Raw genomic sequence first — 7722 nt, 5'->3', positions numbered from 1 at the left:
GGAATGTAGTGAAAAATTTTATATACACTCCCTATATTTAGTGCAACATTTTGGGAAAGTAATTAATATTCGTATTCGATCATTTTATTTGGGCTGTACAGAAGTTTATTAATGGTCAATGATATTCTTCGCATTCTAAAAAGAGTTAAATGACATAAACACTCACTCCATAGATTATTCTAATTTTTTAAATGCCAAAATACGCTCAAGGTATAATTTAACGATAACTTTGTGTTACTTTTGTAGAAACCTTTTTTTATTTTTTTATTTTTTTTTTATTATTATTTTTATTAAAACTTATTCTTTTTTATTCAAACAGAAAGACGATTACATGGACTAACGGGCAAACAACCTACGCACGTCCTGCCCTAACACGCCTAACCGAAGGCACCCCCAGTCTATTTAAACGACTAACAAATTGTGGCAAATTTGTAGGAGGCAGGGATTGAACCCCTGACCTCCAGCATCACCTTTAATGGTGATGACCACTGGACCAAATGGCCAGTGGCTTGTAGAAACCTTTTTTTAATTTAAAAAAAAACTCTAACATTGTTTAATAAATCCTAAAGTAATACACAATTTCAAAATAATAATAAAAAAAATTTTAGTACTTTATTGAAGAACTACTAAACAATTGATCATGGTTGTTAAGATTCTCTTCTATCACTAGTTGCATTATAATCCAAGACTAATTTAAGAGTAGGAAAAATTAAGTGATAAAATAAAGAAATTTACTACCATTAAATACATAGATGGGCACTTTTTTGTCTCCAAAAATATTTTGCAGCTTTTTTGTTGTCATTTTATTAAGAACAAAAAAAGAAAGAAAGGAAGGATGAAGTGTCTGGAGCATTCTTCGAAATGCTTACATCATTTGCATTGATATTGATCGCAGTTTCACAGCATTTGCATCCGTCTGACACATGCACAGACTTGGAGTCAGTTTGGTCAGCCGCGGACGTGCACAGTCAGCACGTCCGCGCTGACACCCTCTGCCCCACTGAATTTTTTGCAAACAAGATTTCGGTGGAATATTTAATTATGCGGCCGTGCTGACGCTATAAAATGAGAAACACCGCATGTCAGAGGTATATTTGGCGGTTGTTTTTTTTAAATACAAATATTCTAAGGAATTAGCCAAGCTCAGGACCATACTGTAATAAGGGAAGGACGTACACAATTATACTTTTCTAAACTATTTCTTTTTATATTACAGCTAACTTAGTAATAATATATTTAACTTGTTATTTTCCTAACATTATAACCATTCTTCTTTTTAATATTTGTTATTTCTTTCCTTCTGCTTCACAACACTTCCTCGAGTCAAAGAAAAAAGATTTTTTATTCGGAAGACTCAATTTCGTTGAATGTGCCTAATAGCCATATTTTAGGCAAAGCCAATTAAACATGTTACAACTATTAATATTCAACTAAGTAAAAAAAAAACCTAAATGAAGTTTCCTTCTCTCTACACTTCCTCATTCTCTCTATCTTCCTCCTTTCTTCTTGAATAAAACTGTCTAGTCTCAAAGTAAGTAAAAAAAGTTGTCTTCTAAGATTTCCAGTGAGCGTATATTCTCCTCTTCTAATGCTCACTAGTGAGAGTTCCCTTCTAGATTATTCTAGTGGAATTTTTTCTCTCCTAAATTTTTTGGAGACAGTTTTTTTAGTTTATATTTTTCTTTGTTAAATCTCAATTTGTTTCATATGTAAATGTTAGATCTGAGATCTATATTGTCAGGTCTCAACTAGATGTTTGAGTTTAAAATATTCTCATAGCAGATCTAGAAGTAACAAGTAGAGGGCATTTATTGAGTCCAAGATAATTGATATCAAGTTAGAATGTGTTGCAATTTCAGAATATAATTAATATTTATTGCTTGGATCTGTAGATCTTCAGATCTGTTGTACATTTGGCATGCTTGATTTATTTTCTAGTGTTAATGCAAATATCATGAATGAAATTATGATTTTTGTCAAAAGAATTATTCAACTAAATGAATGCAGAGGATTGCCCTTTATACTTATGTGCAACGAGTGGGGAAAAAAATACTAATTTATAATATTCCACCAAACACATGATTTACATGAAAAATGCTTCTTAAATTCATAGTAAGAAAAATTTTGGTTCTACTTTGGAAGTTCCTTTTCTCTGAACTTCACCTTAAGAAGTAATAGATTTTCCCATACAAGTTATAGCTATATGGGGCTCACAATGTTTTAGAAATGTGTGCTAGTTCGTTTAGATTAGAAAGAGATAATAAGTAATATGTACTAATTAATTCCCAAATATTACTACTTTATCTTAGATTAGAAGGTTAAAATCATCTTACTATTGAGTAGAAAATTAGATGACAAATATTCGGGCAAACACTAGTACGATGGTTTCTTAAGCAAAAGCTAAGACAGGATGATTTTTCAATGTCCTTGAATGTCTACAAAAGATCAAGGCATGTGAATTGGCCATTTAAGATGGAATTCAATTCCATCGAGAAAAAGAAAAAGCAAAAAAAAAAAAGGGAAGATGGATTAATTCAATTTCTCAGCATCTAACCCTGAAAAATTACAACTTGCATTTATTAATTGGGTTGACATTGAAAAAGAATTACATTCATTTGTTGTTTGCTAACTTTTTCTACTTTCTTTTTCACGAGTAGACGGACTTGTACGAAATTAAACAACAAAACAAAATACGAAACGTATAAAAGACTTGACTAAACAAAGGATGACTAAGTCTATCCATGTGTTTTTCTATCTTGTGGTGGCCAGTACTTCATTGCATTCTTATCTTCTCATTTGTTTTTTTGTTTTTAGTCCACTGGTAACAGTGTTCACTACTGATTCAAATCCACGTGTTTTTCTCCTCTTTCCTTTGGCCAGTCAATCTCCATGCATTTTTATCTTTTTTCATTTGTTTTTTTGTTTTTGGTCCACTGGTAACAGTGTTCACTACTGATTCAAAACGAAGGACGTCCTTTTCCTTTGTCAATCTGTCCATTTGTTTTTCTTTTTCGTGGTGGCTATTACAGGATTCTTAGCATCTCAGATTGGCCGAGTCTACACTCAAAAGTCTGAAGCAATAATAAACTCGCTGGGCCAGTTCAATAATGCACTCTGGGTTGGATTGAAAGGTAAGTTACAGCCATACTGCTTCGGTTCCTACAGAGCAATATATCGAAAAAGTTCAGGATTTCGAATCTTACCTTGGATTTAAACTCCTGTGACTCGCCTGGGGTTGTTGCGTGGGATCGTGGCACATTCTTCCGATTTGATGTGCCAGCTCGGATCCTAAGGGTTCGAGTCAGAGCATGTTTTGAATTATCAATATATATATATATATATATATATATATATATATAAAGTAACCAAAAAACAGAAAGAAAGACGCCATGAATTGAAATTGACATGCTGGAAGTGCACATGAACTTTCACCTTTAGGCTCTAGGCAGATGCATGTAACAGTAATGAGTGAATATTGTTAAAATGGTTTGTGGAGCATGGGCTCAATGTTTTCTAACTCGTGCTGTCATGTACGTGTTCTAGCGTGGTTAAAATTACAAAACTCAAACTCATTTGAATAATTTGCATGCATTAAAAATTTTATTGCAGTCATCTATGGTGGATGCATTTTAGATTTAGAAAGAGAGAAAGGCTTAAGCACACCTTCTAATAAATTGTTTACTTTTTATTATTTTTTAGACACAATAAGTTCAGGTGAAATTTAAGAAGCGAGGAGATGTATGGAGATTTAAACCCAGAACTTTGAATTCCTAGGAATCTCAACCTTATATATTTATACCAAGACTTTCTCGGCACGCCTACTCCTACTTTATACTATAACTTCTGATAAGTTAATTTTATTATCTATACAATTTTATATGAGGGAGTGCCGACTATAGCTACTTGGGGATCACAATGTTTTAGAAAGTTATACTAATTCATTTAGCTTCTTAAAGCTAGAAAATCCAGATGAAAGAGATCAAGTAATATGCACTAAATAATTCCCAAATATTACTTTATCTTCGATTAGAAGATTACAATCATCTTACTGCTGAGTAGAAAATCAGATGCCAGATGTTCGGGCAAACTCTAGCAGTATGGTTTCTTAAACAAAATTATTTCAATGGCGTGTATGTCTACAAAAGATCAAGATATGTGAATTAACCATCTAAGGTGGAATTCAGTTCTATCGAGAAAAAGGAAAAAAGGAAAAAAAAAGGAAGTTGGTGTTCAATTTCTCAGCATCTATCCCTAAAATATTACAGTTTACATTTATTAATTGGGCTGGCATTGGAAAAGAATTACACTCATTTATTGTTTGCTAACCTTTTTTGCTTTCTTTTTCATGAGTAGACAGACTTGTACGAAAGAAAACAATTAAGTAGAGCACGAAAAGTGTAAAAGACTTGACTAAACAAAGGATGGCTGAGTCTATCCATGTGTTGTTCTATCTTGTGGTGGCGAACTTACAACCATAGTCATCCATGGTACATGGCTAGATGCATTTTCTAGATGCATTTTAGATTTTTTTAGTTTTCTGTGCTTTTAGGCTAATTTGGCTAACTTTTAACTTTGTCCCTAATTTTCATTGAGTAGAGACTTAGAAAGAGATAAAGGATTAAGCACACCTTTTGATAAATTTTTTATCTTTTGTTATTTTTTAAACACGATAAGTTATAATTTACTCCTTCTCCTACTTTTTCCTTTTAATTTTTCTAGCAAGAGAGGAATGGAACTCAAAAAACAGGGAAGGGGATGAGATATCTGAACTCAAGACCTCTAATTTTTGGAGTTTCAATCTTAATTATTAGATCAAAACTTCATTAACACTCGTACAATATACAAAAGCCATCCTCAGAAATTGCATATAACTTTTGTTCTATAGGTTGCAGGCTCAATGCAAGTGTATGAGTGACTATATTCAATTTGGTTTGTGGTAGTGAGATTTCATGTTTCCTCAATCTTGCATTGTTTGAGAGTTATTAATTGACTATCAAATAATTAACAAAATTTTGTGGGATGATTTCTTGTGAAAAAAGCTTGTGGGATGATTTCTTTAGGTTCCTGAACATCTGAAAAAAAAGTACCTGAATTGATTGCCTAAGTTGGGATTCGATTCTATAAAGGAAAAAAAAAGAAGAGAAAGTTCAATTTCTATGCAATGGAAAATACTGCTCGACAAGATTATTTGTTTGGTAAGGATAGAAGAATTATGGTGGTTATGTAATTTATATATGTTTTATTATGATATTAGATTAATTTTTACATGATTTATGTAATAATTTTTATTAAATACATTTGTCCTACAGTATAGACTCATTCGGATGGGGTATCATAGTTGATGGAACAAGTATCCAGTTCGCTCTAGATTCACTCAGTTTTCTATATAACTTGAATGAAATTTCTTGACAAAGAAAGAATGATGATGACAAATGAAATATGAAGGATAGTGAAACAAGAGAACAGTACCTTTTTTTTTTTTTTAAGGTGTGTCCTGCAGGAAGTGGACTCCGCAGACTATTCACCACTCTCAACAACTTACTGGCAGCAAGATTCAAACCAGGGACCTGAAGCTCCATCTTCAGCAACCTCAACCACCAGACCAAGAGAGAACAGTACCTTTATCATTATTGTTGTGATTTTTCTTCTTATACTCTAATTATGTAATAGTGACAAAAAAGAAAATAAAAAAAATGCTAGTATATTTACACTCATTCATATTCACCCAATAGGCCTACCTATATCTCTTCTCCGCGTGAAAATATCCTGAAGCCTAACCCAAACTACCATGCATCTTCGCCTTAACTTCTTAGTATTTTCCCAGCTTTGATTTCACAGTTCTTTTTCTTTTAAAAAAATTAACGTCCTTTTGTTTCCTTGTTTGTTTGGCACCCCCAGAATATTTGTAAGGCCATTGCTATTTCTTTAACTTAGTATTGAAATTTCAGACTATACATTTGCAAATAAATACTAATTCCATCATTGTATGATTGCTTTGCCATGATTTTATCCATGATTCTTCAATGGCTTTTTTTTTTTTTTTTATCTCATAGGCTAATTATCCAAATGTGGCATAATGCTTCCTCAACTCTGAAAAACAGCAAGGATGGTTACTTGAAGGGTTTCCATGCACCAAGTATACTATTCACCATTTGACTTGTAAATTTGATTTGTTAGTCTACATTAGTTTTTTTTTAAATTCATTTTTGTTGTTGCTATTATTTTAAGTGTGTATGGTACATTGGTTGGTAAAAGTGTTACTTATAATTGGTTGTCTTGCTTATGGTGCTTTATGGACTACTGAACTTCTTTGTATAAACTTCTTTATTCCATGCAAAATTTCAATGCAAATGCTTTCTTTTTAGCTTATATATAACGTTTACTAATTTTATGATTGTTTGTACTAATGATTGCATTTTTTTTTGTTTGTGCAGATTTGGTGTTAAGCTTGTATTGATAAACTTTTCCTTGGTTTTTATCATTTGAGTTTTAAGACTAATGGACAGCATTATTGGTTGGTACTGTTTGGCTATTCGCACCAAAATTCCATTATCTTGTGTATTTTAAGATCCAATATTTCAATTGCTACCTCCTAGAATCAGTAAATTTTTCAAAATTTATATATATGTTTTGATTAAATAGTATCACTATTGGGGCTAAAATATATCTTCAACTAGGCAACTGACGGATATTTATCAAATTTAAATTTCTTCAAATTATGCACAGTTGAGTAATAAGATCTGAAAAAAGAGTAAGTTGTGAAATTCTAAATACGTATACAAAACTTCTATTACCGAGTTTATGCCTGATCAAGTTTCGGCGTCCAACCCTAAAAAAAGAACAGCTTAAATTCACTACCTAGGCTGGCATTGGAATAGAATTACACTCATTGGTTGTTTGGTAATTGTTTCTGCGCTCTTTCATCGAGTATAGAGACATTCAAAACAGCGTTTGCCAAAAAAAAAAAAAAAAAGTAGGATTTGATAAAGAGAAAAAGAAGCAGAAAACGATAAGTGTCAAATACTTGACCTAAGTAAAGCATGCACAATGCAAAACAGAGGATGTCCTTTTCCCTTATTAATGTATCCATTTGTTTTTTTCATTTTTGTGGTGGCCAGTTCGTTATTATCTCAGATTGACCAAAAGTCTAAAGCAATAATTCGCTTACTGGGCCATTTCAATAATGCACTCTTGGCGTGCGATTGAAAAGGATCTTACGATGATAGTCCTTGGATTCTTATAGCAATAGATCCAATTAGCAACCAAAAAACATATAAAGAAAAGAAACTCCGAATTGAAATTGAAATTGACATGTTGGGAGTACATATGAACTCTCACCTTTAGGCTCTGAGTAGATGCATGAAAGTTGTTCAATGTTTTCATACATGTTAAAATTGGGTGGTACACAACACGCTTGTAGTGCTTAAAATATCTCACAAGAATATCCCAAAGAAGAAAGATCTTGGAATATATCTTGGAACTCTTGCGGCGTGATATTATCATTACATTTAAGGTTTTAATTTCTTTCACTGTACGAAATATTTATTAAAAGAATTTGGTAATTTACCTCTAAAATACAACAAGAGGAGAGAAAATATTTTGCAAATGACAATTTCCTCTTACAAAAAAAAAAAAGATCAAAAGTTCTAGTAGTTTGATTTGTTAGAGGTTTATCAGTTTACAATAAAAAGTACAAACTCCTCCCACTCAATCCATTGCTAG

This window comes from Coffea eugenioides, chromosome 3 (assembly GCF_003713205.1).
Source record: "Coffea eugenioides isolate CCC68of chromosome 3, Ceug_1.0, whole genome shotgun sequence".
Lineage (NCBI taxonomy): Eukaryota > Viridiplantae > Streptophyta > Magnoliopsida > Gentianales > Rubiaceae > Coffea > Coffea eugenioides.
This window is presented reverse-complemented; position numbering follows the sequence as displayed.